The 16334-nt window shown below is 50.3% G+C and overlaps 1 protein-coding gene across 3 annotated transcripts in view; it reads right to left on the minus strand.

Annotated features, from left to right (window-relative positions):
• Positions 1-16334, minus strand: part of Kazn (kazrin, periplakin interacting protein) — a 392507-nt gene that overhangs the window by 83637 nt on the left and 292536 nt on the right. The gene's annotated exons all lie outside the window — the stretch shown is intronic.

A 16334-nucleotide genomic window follows, 5' to 3' on the forward strand; every position in this document is an offset into this window, starting at 1 on the left:
GGGGATCAGGAATGAGCTGTAGGACAACCATCACAGGGCTTGAGTCCATCCAGTGTCCCAAGCAGAGGCCACGGGCTCCTGGCCTGTGAGGCCACCTGTGTCCTCGGGGGACACCTGAACCTCCCACATCAGGGGAAGATTGGCCTGGTGCCTCAGTCTCCCTGAGGCCACCTGTCACCAGTTCCAGGTCACCCGTCACAACTTTCCCAGGTTCAAGCCTGCCTCCTCCACCAGAAGGCTGGTTTTGAAGGGCCCAGAGAAAGTTTGCTTGTCCAGAGGCAGGTGTTCGGTCTTCATAGCCTGATACAAGGTGGCCTGAGGGCTGGCCGTGGCTCCTTCCTCTGCTGTCTGTGCCTCTGGTATATTCTCCTTCCTCCCTGGAGCCACAGTTACTCCACCAAAGGGCACAGGTAATGATATTCCCTACCCTGCAGGCCTGCTGTGATGATCACATGTATACCACAGAGCCTGGCATACAGGAGGAGCTCAGTAACTGCTCACCTCACGCCAGGGACAGTTCCATGGAGACCACAGCTGAGTGGCCAGGGGCAGCCCAGCCCCTGTGATGGGCACTTCACTTCTCATGCTCTGCATAGCGGAGGGCAGGCATATCACGCCTCGTACATGGGTGGGTCTCTACTCTGAGCAAACTCAGGATTTGCTGTAGAACCCATGAGAACGGCATGGCTGCTACATCCTGTCAAGTCTCATTTATTGGTCAGTATTGGGGACTGAATCTAGGACCTTTGTGCATGCCAGACACATGTTCGACCACCAAGCTGCAGCCTTAGGCCTCTTTTTGCTTTTTATTCCGAGGCAGGGTCTCACTACATTATCCAGAGAGGCCCGGAACTCTCCTATCCCAGACAGATCTTGAACTTGCTATCCTCCAGCCTCAGCCTCCTGAGTACCTGGGATTACAGACCTGTACCACCAGACCTGGGTCCCTCCAAAGACTCTTAGGACAAAAATCAAAGACAGATTCTTCCTTACACCAAGCACAGCCAGCAGAGGCGGTCATGAATCGTACCTAGGACTGCTCTGGACCGTTGCCCAGCGTGTACGCTGGCCCAACTGGGTGAGCTGAGATGCAGCTGCTGCTGTGATTGGCACCTTTGGTGCTTGGCTGCGCCTCCTTCGGAGCTGGGGTCACACGCAGGTACCACTGCCTGCCTACAGCTACGCACCAGCAGGACTGTGTACAGTGCAAAGACCCGTCCTTCCTTCTCCGTCTCTAACGAGCCTCTTCTGGTTTGTTCAAAGAAACCATACGGACCAGTCGGAAGGGCAGTCAGCAGCTCACAACTGTCCATTCTAACACACAGGTGGGTGACTGGTCTTTCCTTTGCAAGCTGAGGTCCTTCCTGTGCAGACAACCTAAAAATCTACTTCAGAAAAGACAGTGTAAGTGAAGACACTGCTGAGCATTCAGAGTTGGGAGCAAGGCCCGCCTGCTCCTCAGTGAGCTGGGTCCTGTCACTTTCTCCCAGAAGCCACTCTGCTCAACCTCCCTAGACCTGTCAGGTCCCCCCTGTTCCTCAGGAGAGACTATCATGCCCATCCCAAAGCCTGACCCCCAGGAATACAATACCACACAGGGAGAGCCAAGGGCTGTGGGGATGCGGAGCCATGGCTGCCTGGATAAACAGCCACCAGGGAGTCCTGTGTGATTGCTGAGGTTTCCAGGGAAAGCTGCACCTGGGAGACACCAGCCTCCTCCAGGTCCCTCAGCTTTCTCCAGGAGGGAACTCATACCTAAGTTTCACCCCTCTGGCGTCACTGAGGATGTGACCCATGTTTTAATAGCTCCCCTTGACACCTCTGAACCCTCTAGACTACACGGGCATAAGGACAATTTCTGAGAAGGCTGTGCCTCCCCATCATGGTAAAGATGGGCTTTTTCAGGTCCATGAAGAGCAGCGTGGCCTTTTGTGCCTTTGTAAATCATGGTGCTAAGCTCCAGTGGGCAGCCTCAGGGTATGTAGACAAGAGGAAGCAGAAGGAAGGATGTGCTCCAGCGTTCAGGAGTCGGGGTGCAGATAGAAACAGATTCTCCTGTCTGGGGGGAGCAAATGGACCTCCTGGCTACATACACATGCATACAAATATATAAATATATAACAATATTTTTTAAAATTCAGTTTTGAGACAGGGTTTCTCTGTGTAGCCATGGCTTTCCTGAAACTCACTCTGTAGACCAGGCTGGCCTCAAACTCAGAGATCCACCTGCCTCTGCCTAGTATTGGGATTAAAGACATGCGCTACCTCTGCGTGACTAGTATGACATGCTTTATTGCTTTAAAGGTAGACACAGTTTGTCTTGGGCACTGGAAGAGGTTTTTTTTTTTTTTTTTTTTTTTTTTTTTTTTGAGAGACTGAGGACTGTGTTGGATGCTGTGTTGGAACAGCAGGAACAGCCTAGGTCCAGTCCACATGGACAGGATGGCTAGTGTGGGAGTCAGGTTGCCAGTGGGAGACGGTTGTCAGGCAGGCAGGAAGGGGAAGCCATCAGCAGAGGTGGAGGCTGGATGCACGCACATACACCACAGGGATGTCAGAGGACAACTTGCAGGAGCTGGTTCTCTCCTACCACATTGGTCCTGAAGACCAAACTCAGGTGGGTTAGGCTTGGCAGCAAGCTCCTTTACCCATTCAGCCATCTCGATCAGCCCCTCTTATTTTGTTTTTATGAAACAACGTCTCCCATATCCCAGACTTGGTCTCAAACTTGCTGTGTAGCTGAGGATGAACATTTAATGTCCAAAGGACTGAAATTATGGGCATGTGCCACCTTACCCGTATGTGGTGTGGGGGGTGGAACCCAGAGCTTCCCGCATGCTAAATAAGCACTCCTCTGAATTACAGTCTACCCTAAGATAGCATAAGCATCATGATAAGGCCATAGCAGGTGATGTTTAATAAACAGCAGCTATATTTGCTGGTCTAACCTCTTCGCACCCCATAAATCATCTCACTTCATGTTTACAACCACGGGAAGGGGCAGCGTAAACCTCTGCTATCAGTAAGAGACAGAGAGCTTCAGCCATCTGTACAAATTCAAGTACAAGGAGGATTTGAACCCAGCAACTATAACCCCAGCTAACATCTTGTACTACCTTCCACTCCCTTGGTCTCGACTGCCCACATCCAGTCCATCCCAAGAAGCCTCTGCCCCTCAGGAAGGGCTTGTGTGCAGTGGCTTCTGAATCACCTGCTTGAAATCCCAACATCCAAGTCCATGCGGCAGTAGGGGCCGAGGGGATGGAGCCACAGCCCCCGAATAGAGCAGGTAGACAGATAAACCTTGTGACTGGCCAAATGCAGGGTCTGACCCTGCTGGACTCACTTCGTACATGTCTTTTCTTTCTTGGGAGACTTAAGGAAAGAGGGACCCAGACTCGGGAGCCCCACAACTTGGTCCTGACTAAGGTGTCTGGGAGGATGAGAGGAGCTACAGTGTGCTCCTCCCGTGACGGAGGACCCTGGATGCTCAGTCGTGGACACGCCTGCATGTCATTCTTTCTCGATAACCGAGGAAGCCAGAAGCATGGCCGGCAAACTCCTCCCTCCCAGCCCTGGGTAAACATCTCCTAACGGTTTAAAACAAGGACTCTCTGAGAGATAAGGGCTCTCTCACCCTGCTCTCATGCAGAGTGTGATGGCGGAGACTCTCATTTGTGCCACTTTCTCCCGACACCACCCACTGAGAGGACCCGCCATCTTCTCCACCTGCTACCAACACTCTGAGGCCACGGCTGTTCGCATTCGTCTCTACCTAGGAACGTCCTTCTCTTCTCGAGGGATTTGCCACTTCCACAACACACTCAGCCTTGGGTACCCCAGAACTTCCAGGCTGTATAAACGTGACACATTCAGAGGGCGTCAGCTACCAAGCTAAAAATTGCCAGTCAGGGGTATCTGACCTTCCAGAACAGTCCAAAAAGGCATCCGACTAGATGAAGAGAAATTCCACAGTGACAGTTGCTTCTGGTGGCTTCACTGGGGACCAGGACGATACTAGACCTCACTGAGAGAGAGCTGACCACATGTGGAAGGAGCGGACTGTGCCCTCTCCACCATGACACTTTGAGACCCTCCTCCTCCTCACTGTGACCCCAGTCAAGCTATGACATTTGGGATAACCCATCATCCTCCTCACACAGACCCAGTCATTTCTCAAGGCCCCTGAAAATTACATACTCAGACCTCTGCCCCTTAAGGGCTCTAAACTATGAAGATCTGATGACACCCTGTGGCAGAATATATGCTCAAGGGCAGAGAGAGGTCGTCAGCTGTAGAGGGCACAGCTAGGAGCAGGAGGACTTCCTGGAGGAGGCAGTCTTTGCCTGAAACAGAAACTCTGCCTTTGAGATGCTAATGGTACCTTGGATCAGGTGTGAGGCCAACACTGAGCCCTGCTCAGTGGGGAGGCCGTCAGGACTGGCATGGGGCCTGGTACCTCAGGACAAGATGGACCTGGCCTATTTGGCATGCAAGCTCATAGCCTCGAAGTCAGCTCCCCAGAGGACATTTCCCAGGAACCTGCCAGGTTTTGATGGCTGAACAGAGTCACCTGGCTGACCTGCCCCCTGGGTGCCACCAGGGTCACTCCAGCCTGCTCTGCACTGAAGGAAGGTGAAAATAAGTTCCCCGGAGAGGCAGGGCAGCACAGGCTAGCCTGGAAGTCACATTCCACAGATCATTCAGGTGGCCACACAATGGGGACCACAAAGGCTCACAGGTCACTGAACCAGAAAGCCAGGGCCCAGGGACATCACTCAGGTCCAAGGACCTTCTGGAATCTGAAGCAGAACTGTGGGTAGGTACCCGTGGGGCCTGAGCCCTTACTTCCCTCCCCATCCTTTTCCTGAGCCTCACTTTGGGGCTAGCCTGGGGTATTGGCCCATATCTCATATGTGTTATTCTTCACCCCCAACCTGGCTCACTTTTGAGTGGCGGGGCAGGAGAGGAGGCACAAACCAAAGGATGAAAAACAGTCTCCCGAAGGCCTGATCCCAGGTGCCGCAAGCCCTAAAGTGTTAACTGTCTCTCCTGGGGTAGCAACAGGCCCAGAGACCCGTGGGTGCTCTGGGTCAGGCCCCGTTTCTGAGACTCTGCCAGATGCTCTGCCGAGGGTGAGGCACAGGGTAGGAGACAGTTCCCAGCAACAGACGGCCGCCACTCAGCCAGCATCATCTATCTAGCTAGGCCTGTCTGCAGGGCAGCCGAGCTGATCGGACCCAGAGCAGTCAGTACCTGTTCAGCTCTTCCCGGAGCTGGGAGGCTGGGTGTGGTCCAGTGTCTGAGGGCTCTGACTAAGCCTACTCCTTTCCTTGGAATCTCATGCTCAGACCTCCAGCGGTTGCCAAAGTAAAGTATAAAAGCTCTTGCTGCCAACCAGACCAGTTGAGTTTGCGCCCCTAGACCCACATGAGAGAAGGAGAGAGAGAGACTCCACAAAGTTGTCCTCTAACCTCCACAGGTGTGCTGTGGCATGCAGGCCTACACACACACACACACACACACACACACACACACACACTCAAAACTGACTTAAAGAATCTCACTAAAAGGGATCTGTGTCAAATGCTGAGACTTCTGTGCTGTGTGATTCTCATGGAGCCTCAGTTTCCCTAGCCATAGTCAGGCTCACTCCGCCTACACTGTGAGAAGTGATGGAGATGTGTAGATAAGGGCGTGTGACATGCTGGGCACAGGGCTTTTCCACTAACCTGACGCTTAGGACTTTCAGCATGCGCCCACCTTGTGCCCCTCAAGGTCCTTGATGGCGTTACTGACTGACCACCGCTGGAAAGGTGGTCCAAAGGCATTTCCCACCCTATCCTTGGGCCTTGTCTGAGGCCACAAAAGGATTCTCCTGTGGAGCAAGCATGGCTGAGAAGAACCAGGACAAAGACCCTGTCACACTTGCTCTGTGCCCATGGTCACCTTGGACCAGTTCTTGGGTGAGCTAAACCTGATCACCTCAGAAGCTCAGCTCAGCACGTGACTTCCCGGGATCAGGCCCCAGTGCCTCTTCTGGGACAGAGGCCAGCATAACTTTCATTGTCCTGAGCCTGCATGGCAAGAATGGCTGGAGATCCCACCTGGGGAGACAATTTAACCATATCTTGGGCCAGATCTTTTGGCTGATGGCCTGGTGTGTCTTACAGCAGACTCTGTCCACATCTATATGGCTTCACTCCCCACTCCAGGAAGGAGTAGGGGTGAATCAGAAGTCAGGATCAAGGTCTCAAGGTCAGCGGCTCTTGATTGCTCCTAAAATGTACCCTGGGCTGCAGCCTGGCATGTGCTCACTGAACTGCACAGGGAAGGGCTGGGTGAAGGAGGTGGAGAAACTGGTCTAGACTAGCGTTTATTACCAGGAACAACTTCTAGAGCAAACACTAGGGGTGACTCAACAAGTCCAGTGCCTCTAGGGTCTCAGCAGGACACGGTAATCCATACTTCCCTTCCCTACTCTTTGGGGCTCCCTTCTTTCCTGCTGTGATATCTATTAAGAAGACTCTGCTAAATGTCTTCAAAATGCAGAGAGAACTCTGGGGACAGGTGTTGGCCTCCAAACCACCTAGATCTCTCATGACCATTTTGAAGACAGGGTCCAGTAGCTGGCTAACAAGGGTTGCTGGGAGTAGCAGGGGTTTATGCAGATAAGGCAAGGTGGAAAGAACACAGGCCATCCCGATGCTAAACAGACCTGGACCATTTATTATCTAAAAGGATCCAGGGTCAGTTCCCACCTCAGTCCTCCCAGGGAGCAAACGGGGGCATTTCCCTGACCCTACAGGGAACAAGTCAGGGATGGCAGACTCTGAGGACAATACAGTATGTATGTATGTGTGTGTGTGTGTATATATATATATATATAGCAGGCATCAGAGCGCACGTGTGGGCTTTGAAGCAGATTCATCCTACAGGTGTTCCCAGCACGAATGGAAGGTTCAGCCATCAGACGTAGGACATCCCTGGAGCTGGGGATGCAGCTCGGTTGCTATAGAGCTTGCCTAGCATGCTCGAGGCCCCGGATCTAATCTCTAGCATATACTGGGTACAGTACCTTCTATCTTGGTACTGAGGTAGGTAGATCAGGAGGACCAGGAGTTCAAGGTCATCCTCAGCTAGATAGTGAGCTAGTTTGAGGATAGCCTGGCCTATATAAAACCCTGTTGAAGGAGGAGAGGGAGGAGGAAGGAGGAAGAGAAGAATAAGAGCAGCAGCAGCAGCAGCAGCAGCAGCAGCAGCAGCAACAAGCCCACCAGTACATCAAGAGACTGCCTGGACCTGGAAGTAAAATGCCCAAAGTGCAGGGTTGGGGCTGGAGTGGTGGTAGTTAAGAGCCCTGGCTGCTCTTCCAGAGGACCTGGGTTCAATTCCCAGCACCCACATGGTGGCTCACAACCATCCAGAACTCTAGTTCCATGGGACCCGAGGCCCTCTTCTGGCCTCCTAGGGCAGGCACTGCACACATGGGGTGCACAGACAAACTTGCAGACAAAACACCCATACTCAATTTTAATAAAAACTGAAGTGTGGACACTGAGAGCGGAAGGGTACTCATCAGGAAGGCTGTGTCTGTGTGCCGACTCTGCCCCAGCAGACAGCAAAAGTGTGGGAATGATTGACGGGTGACGTGATAACTGCGCATGATGGTGGGAATGATTGACAGGTGACGTGATAACTGAGCATGATGGCTCATGCCTTTGATCTTGGCACCTGGGAGGTGGAGGTAGGAGGATCTTGGTGAGTTTCAGGCTACCCTGGTTCATAGTGAGTTCTGGACCAGCCAGAGCTACATAGTGAGACCCTGTCTCAAAAAAGAAATGAGCCGGGTGTGCCTTTAATCCCAGCACTCAGGAGGCAGAGGCAGGTGGATCTCTGTGAGTTCGAGACCAGCCTGGTCTACAGAGCGAGATCCAGGACAGGCACCAAAAACTACACAGAGAAACTCCGTCTTGAAAAACATAATAAATAAATAAATAAAAAGAAAAGAAAAAGACACATGGGTCTCACATTCATGTGGAATATGAAGAAGCTGAGCACGGAAGGGTCACCAGAGGCTGGGGAGAGGCAGGGTCAGCAGGTTGGTGACCTACCACACAGTGAGGTGATTCTTCCTACCACACATAGTGGGAGGCTATGATTAACCATTAGATAGAGCAGGATTTCAAATGTCCTCAATATGAAGAGATGATAAAGTTTAAGGTAACAGAGAAGCTAATCATCTTGTGATTACGATAAACATATGCATGGATTGAAACATCACACTACCCTGGACATGTGTATAATCACATGCTTATCAAAAGTTAAACTTAGAAAAAGAAAAACCTATCATCACATAAACCCAGAACTCATAGTATGACATCTATGACCCTGTGATCAGAACCCAGGCTCCTGAGCAGATCCTGCTAGCAATTCTCCGGGAAATGATCTCTGGCAGATCATGGCAATAATGGCTGCCAAGGAACTAGGTTTAAAGAGTTCTCACCCCACCCCTAAGGGCATGGCTTGGTCACATGACTTGCTCTACCCAATAAGAGGTCCAGATAATGGCTATGAACCACCCACCATCAAGGTGCTGGCAACCAAACCCAGGTCCTCTGCAAGAGCAACAGGTGCTCCTAAACACTGAGCCCTCTCTTTAGCCTCAGCTTTTTTTTATTTTTAAATGTTATTTCTTACTAGATGTGTGTGAGAGAGAGAGAGCTGGAGGGAGAGGGAACTAGCAGCTACAGGCATGTGATGGTCTATATGTGGAGGTCAGAGGACGCCTGCCCTTCAGGAGCTGGGTTCCCGGGATTGAACTCAGGTTGTCAGGCTTCTGTGGTAAGCGCCTTTACCCCCTGAGCCCTATCGCTGGCCCTAGAGATGGCTTTAAAAGCATTTCTATAATGTAATCAAAGATGCTGAAGACCCTAGCAGGGGAATTGGGCATGCAGGAACTCTCACACATCTTTGTGACTTCTGCAAACCTCCTTACTATTAATATCGTTTTATTTTTGCAGTGCTGACTGGAACCCAGAGTCTTGTACATGCTAGGGAAGTGCTCCACCACGGCACCACTTTGGCAGTCCCATTTTTATTAGTAAAATGTACCTGTGAAAACTTGTGTAGGGGTGCACACCTGTAACCTCCACACTCATGAGGCAGAGGCAGGAGGATCTCAAGTCAAAGGCCAGCCTAGGTTACATAGTGAGACCCTGTCTGCCGGGGTCGCCAAGCATTTGTGCATTAGGGTATGTGCCCTTCTTAGGAACCTGGTCGTTCGGTGAAGCATCCGGGATTAGGCTGCAGGCAGTGCCCACTGAGTGCTCTATCAGAACCAGGAAGGACCCCACACACATACCTGATCGTAAATTAGGAGCTGGTGGTGTTTCAAGAGGACATTCTGTCTATAGGGTGAAACTTTCTGGAAGCTACCACTGAGTTCTGATGTTTCCCAGCTCGGAGGCTTTCACAGAGTGGCTCTGAGTGGGCCTCCAGTTTACCAAGAAGGAATTCAACAGTTCAACCAACCTCACGGAGAGAAGCAGGCCCTTGAGAGAGGAGGCAGAGTGTGGATATGGGGAAGGAAACGGGAAGCATTAGGAGCATTTCAAACCCTGGAGGTGCTACAGTGCCATAGATAAGTGTCTGAAAAAACAGGTGGGCGGAGCCATCCCAGCTACTCCTCAGCCGCATGGGCCACCACCATAGGCCATCCATGGTCTGCAGGCCTAGGGACCTGTGCAAGGGCAGCCTGCACAGACGTAATCACATGCGTGTCCATGTGACAGAGACAAGGATGTAATGGCAGAGAAAGGAAGGAGGGAAGCAGGGACAGCCTAAAAGATCCCCCTTTTCATAGCTACCTCTCCAGCTTCCACAGTCCTGACCTTCTCAAGAGTGTGGCTCTTGAGGGGCATAGTCATCACCTCCCAGCGTCCCCCGAAGCAAAGCCTCACTGTCAGCCCCGGTCCCTGCCCGTTCAGCTGCTTTCCTGTCTCCTCTGACCATTTCTCTAATGCGGTACTCACTGTCCCTGTCAGTGCCACCCAAGGACTGGCGTTCAAACCCAGGTCCATCTGGGAACTGCCATGTGACCTAGACACCCAAGGCAGCTCGGTACTCCCCGCTTCTAAAAACCGGGAAAAGAACAGCATGTGCCTTATGCGACTATCAGCGAAAGACGAGCCCAAGTTCTGTAGCGTGTGGCCCATAAAATGTGCTCGGATGCTAGTCATCACCACCAAACAGGCCTCTCAGGGGCCTGTGACGAGAAGAGTTTTCCTAAGAACGCTGAAATGCTATTTATCGTTTTCCTTCTTCTTCAGCACTGTTTACTATGTATATACCGTTGGTGCAAAAGCAATAGAGGGTAAGCCCTGACGTCACAGTGGAAATCACACCAGTGGCGTCAAACTGTATTAGCAGAACTATGTTCTTCACACTGGAGTTTTAAAGAGCAAGGAGGTGTGGCTTTGTCGGAGTGGGTGTGACCTTGCTGGAGGAAGCGTGCCACCATGAGGGCGGGCTTTGAGGTCTCATATATGTTCAAGCCACGCCCAGTGAGACAGTTCACTTCCTGTTGCCTGCAAGATGTGGAAGTCTCAGCTCCTCCAGCTCCACGTCTGCCTGGACGCTGCCATGCCCTGCCATGATGATAATGGACTAAACCTCTGAAACTGTAAGCCAGCCCAATTAAATGTTTCTCTTTGTGAGAGTTGCCGTGGGTACGGTGTCTCTTCACAACACTAGAAACCCTCACTAAGACAGGTGGTTAGACACTTGCCATGCAAGCCTGAGTTTAATCCCCAGGACCCTGTAAAGGTGGAATGACAGACCTGACTCCACAATGTCCTCTGTCCGCCACACATGCACCATGGCATGTGTACACACAACAACAACAACAACAATAATAAGTTTTTGTAGACAGGATCTTTCTACTTAGCCCTGGCTGTCCTAAAACTCACTATGTAGACCAGGCTGACCTTGAACTCACAGGGAGTTCTGCCTCTGCTTCTGGAGTGCTGGGATTAAAGGCATAAGACGATATGTCTGGCTAATAATAATGACATTTTTTTTAAGGAGTTTCTTTTAGAGCAATAAGAATCAGAATTCACCTGGCAAAACTGATTTGCCACCATGATCGTATGTAAAGGACTTTCTATACTAAGACAACCTTTTGGGAGACAGTGCTGGTGACATTAACTCATGGGTCTCTTTAATAATAGATAATGAAATACTCAACACTTGGACCAGCCACCTGGTGTGGTGGTGTGTGCCTATAATCCTAACACGTGGGAGGCAGAGGCAGGAGGACCACAAGTTCTAGGCTTGCTTTGGCTATATAGGGAGTTCGAAGCCAGGCCGGACTACATGAAATTGCAATGAATTCTTCAGGACACAATCTACCTATCACCTGGTGAGTTTTCCTGCTGACAAGGTGTAGTCGTGGTTACATCATTAAGGTAATTGATACACTCCTCTATTTTCCAACACCTCGTGTGTGATGTCAGCTTTCAACCAAACACTGCAGGAGCCCAGAGGACTTGCACTCTATGATGTAGGCAGAGGATCTTTTCAGAAACAGCAGTAAAGCCAAGTGTGCCAGTTCATACTTGTGATCCCAGCTATGGAAGTCAGAGGCAGGAGGATTGCTGTGAGTGAGACAGCCAGCCTGAGCTACACAGCTGGACTTTGTCTCAAAATAAATGAATGAATGAATGGCTAAATAAATAAATAAATGAATGAATGACTAAATAAATAAAAACAAAGCTGGACATGGCAGTGCACCACACATTTAATTCCAAGCACTCAAGAGGCAGAGGCAGGAGGATCTCTGTGTGTTTGAGACCATCCTGGTCTACATAGTAAAGTTCAAGGGCTATGGAGGGACCTTGCCTCAAAAACCAAATGGGAAACATCAGACACAATGTTGCACTCTACTCAAACCCTTTCAAGTTACTTCTCACTTTAAAAACATCAACGCTAGCCAGCAGTGGTGACCCTTCCTTTAATGCCAGCATTCGGGAGGCAGAGGCAGGTGGATCTCTGTTGAGTGGTCTAACACGTGAGTTCCAAGACAGCCAGGACTGTTACACAGAGGAAACCCTGTCTAGAAACAAATAACAACAGCAAACAAACAAAACAAAAATCAAGGCAAGTGATGTTAACATGCATCGGTTCATTGCTGTCATTTTAGAATAAATTAGTGAGAATTCAGAGATTTCAATAGTGTTAAGATCTTGAATGGTAAACAGTGATATTTCAAACCACAGAAACAGCTTTTGTGGGTTTTCAGTTCCCTAAAAGCTTGAGAAAAGTTTGAGAAACAGTATGTTAAGAAACAAAGAGGAGTTGGAAAGACGTCTCAGTGGTTATGCACTCACACTTCTCTTGCAGAGGACCCAAGTAGAGTTCCCAGCACCCATACCTGGTGGATCACAACTACTTTTAACTCCAGCTCCAGGGATCCAACACCTTCTCCTGACCTCCACAGGTAACCTCACATGCACATATATATACATACATAAAATAAATGCAATAAACAAACAAATAAATAAATAAAATAAGGGGCTTTGAGTGTGGCTCAGTGGGTAGACTGCGTGCCTAGCATTCACAAAGCCCTGGGTTTGATCCCCTGCACCACATAAACAAGGTGTAGGAGCCTATAATCCCAGCACTTAGGACTCAGAACAGGAGGATCAGGAGTTCAAGGCCAGCCCCTACACTACTGCAATTTTGAGGCCAGTCTGGAATATATGAGACCCTTTCTCAAAAATCAATCAAACAAACAACAGGGCTGATGAGATGGCTCATGGGTAAAGGCTCCTGCTGCCAATCCCAGTGACCCACGTCATGGAAGGAAAGAAATGATTCCTGCAAGCTGTCCACACAAACACCCTGGTCAGTGTGTGCATGCACATGAACAAGAGTCTCTCACATGCAGGAGTGTGCACGTGCACACGCACGCACACACAGACATACATACATACACACACACACACACACACACACACACACACACACACACTAAATTAGAAATGCAATACAGAAAATAACAAAAGAAAAAGACAGGTTTTCAAACCAGATCTTCGTCATGGTATAGTGGCCAAAAGAGGAAGAGAAGAGAAAACATGAAAACCGCTCAGATGCCCAGTGACAGGAAAATGGCTGAATAAATAATGGAACCTCCATTTGGTGGAACATTATGCAGTCATTAAAAATTATGTCCTCGAATCGTATTTATTGTTGTTGGAAATTGCTCAGCATGTTCAACACACTGTTAAGAGATTAAAAGAAAAATGAAAGAAAGCAATTTTCATGACTGCCGCGATTTACAGGGAAGTCGGGAAATGGAATCCTGGGAAATTATCGGACACCAGATGGTCGTGCAAGCTCTCAGGGAGCACAGTGGGGGTCATGGGGTATCTAGGGGTGCGTTTGGATACACCCCCAATTCCGTGCTTCTTGCTCATTCACTTTCTACTTTTAAATTCATGAGGAGACCAAACACCCGAAGCCAACGTTTCCACGCTCACCCCCAGGGCAGCAGAGGTGCCTTCCAAGCCCCTGGCTTCCCGCACTTGATTCTCTTCCCAATCCGATGTCAGCACTGGGGACCACTGTTCCAGTGCCTGCTTGGGTTCCCAATTCTCATCCAAGCCGCAAACTTCAGGTCTCCTCTAAACTGCAAGATGGCGGGGCGGGGACTGTGCCAGGGCGGAAGTCTTCGGGGCACTGCTTTTCCCCAGGGCCACCGGCTGTTAACAAGTGTCACCGCCATCTGCTGCCTGCTGCAGGCACACGTCTGCTCACGTCTGCTCCTTCTCCTCATTACTGTGCATAAAACCCTCTGCATGCCCAACCTCCACCTGCCACATCTGTCTGCAATTTGTGCACCCTGTGCAGGGGCTGGTGTGGGAGTGGAGTTCTTTATGACGCTGCAGGATTCCAGGTGGAATGCTCTGGGTGCCTGGAGGTGTCCAGACACTAGCTTTTCGGGGACACTGTTGCTTTGAGTGCATGGGCTCTGGGGTGCCTTTGGCCTAGAAGGCAGGCAGGTGGCAGCTATGAGCAGATCTGAGAAGGTGGGCCTAGCCCCTGCCATCGGCCAATCATGAGACTATAAATCCCAGTAAGCAGTGCGCCACTCATGTATGTCACTCCACCCTCTCGGCCTGAGAGGCAGCCACTGTCTGGTCCCGAAGGTAAGAAACACCGGTACTACCATTACCTCAGAGGAATGCAGGTGCAGGCAGGTCGGGAATGTTAGACAAGGTCAGAATTAGTAAGAGGTGGATGTCTGCAGTCCCAGCCCTTGGGAGGCTGAGGCAGATGGATCACAGTGACTTAACGGCCAGCCTAGGCTACCTAGTGAGGTGGTCTGAATAAAAATGGCCCTCACAGTCCATAGGGAGTGGCACTATCAGGAGGTGTGGCCTTGTTGGAGGAGGTGTGTCACTGGGGATGGGCTTTGATGTTTCAAATGCTCAAGCCAGGTCTAGTGGCTCCCTCTCTTCCTACTGCCTGCAGATCCGGATGTAGAACTCTCAGCTACCTCTCCATCGCCACATCTGCCTGTGTGCTACCATGCTTCCCACCATGACTATAAATGGACTAAACCTCTGAACTGCAAAGCCAGCCTCAATTAAATGGTCTCCTTTATAAGAGTTGCCACAAGCCGGGGAGGCGGTGGCGCACACCTTTAATCCCAGCACTCAGGTGTCAGAGCCAGGTGGATCTCTGTGAGTTCGAGGCCAGCCTGGTCTATAGAGTGAGATCCAGGACAGGCACCAAAAACTACACAGAGAAACCCTGTCTGGAAAAACAAAACAAAACAAAAATAATAACAATAAAAAATAAATAAATAAATAAATAAATAAATAAATAAATAAATAAAAAAATAAAAAAAGAGTTGCCACGGTCATGGTGTCTCTTTCCAGCAATAGAAACCCTAAGTAAGACATTGCTGAAATAAGATCCCCACCAACAAGGTGTCCCACACACATTGAATGCTACACACACTCATTTTCCCAATGACTCCTTACATATCCTTGGGGATGTCAACGGGGTATCACATGGCCACCTGCTCAGTCACCCATGCATAACAAAGCTAGGGTCAGGGAAAGCTGCTGGGATGCAGGTGGCTCACTGGCCAACAAAATCCCTCTTCCTTCATAATGTGAGAACTGCATCTGGGACAGAGCTGGACAGCAAGAAAGTTCATACCCCAGACTCCTCACCCTCCAGCAATGCTCGACCAGGCTCCTGCCAAGACAACCTGTGACCCACCACTGTGGCCCCTTGCATGGTGTCTTGTGGACTAGGAGGCTCAAACACTCCCCTCCTGGACCCGAGATTCTCACCCAGAACTGGTCAAAGGAAAAACTTGACTCCCTGTATCATGGTGGTCCAAGCAACAAGTCAGCCCTGGCTTCCGGGGACAAAGCTTTCCTAGATGTCTGGCAGATGTGTTCAATCTGCAGCCCTCAGGGACAGCACAAAATCATAAATTGAAATATGACTGAAACTGACTGAAAACATGAGACTTGGTTTTGCAATTCTTCATGTTTTATAACTGGACTGCACAGTTCTCAAGTGTGAACTTTTGCAGATGACATCTGTCACCAATGTTGGAAGGCTGAATGCCAGAAGCATGCACACCCCAAAACCTGTCCTTTGGAGACATTGTGGCACCAACTTCTCAAAGCACCATGACAGCTGCATCTTAGGCAGGCGTCCTTTCTGGAACCTTCCCTGAAGCCCAGAGCATGGGCAAGAAGGCTTGCAGAAGAAAAGGAGCTAAGAGCTGTTTCAGGGAACTTGGTTGCATTCGAGGCCCACTGTCATCTTTGGCCAGCTGGTGACCAAGGAACTGTGGTCCAACTCAAGGGATTTCCTACACACCTGCATAGCTTCAAGTGTCTCCAAAGTGCCAGGGCCACAGGGTGCCACTACATCTCATGGGGTAATGACACTGGTCTGAGTGGTGACAAAAAATTCATGCCCTTCTCAGAGCCCACCTTGAGGAATGGGAGTGCTATGTGGGGCCGCAGGCATTTCTCTGGTAGAGCCCAGCACATGCTCAGAGAGGCCCCACAGGATCCCGAGAATGTAGGATAGACTCAGCAGTAGGCCAGCATCTCAGTCTATCAAAGATGGCTTCTGAGGCCCCACCCCTCCCTGGGAATCTGTGGGCAGTTAATAGTTGCTGAAGGCACGAGAGATATTTGCTTTAGTGGTGAAACCATTGGCAAGGTGCCCAAGTTCCTGGAAATAGCCCTTCACCCACCCTCCTGTAAGCAGCCCTAATAGACTCAGTGGGGGTGGGG

The sequence above is a fragment of the Peromyscus leucopus genome, chromosome 2, assembly GCF_004664715.2.
Source record: "Peromyscus leucopus breed LL Stock chromosome 2, UCI_PerLeu_2.1, whole genome shotgun sequence".
Taxonomy (NCBI): domain Eukaryota; kingdom Metazoa; phylum Chordata; class Mammalia; order Rodentia; family Cricetidae; genus Peromyscus; species Peromyscus leucopus.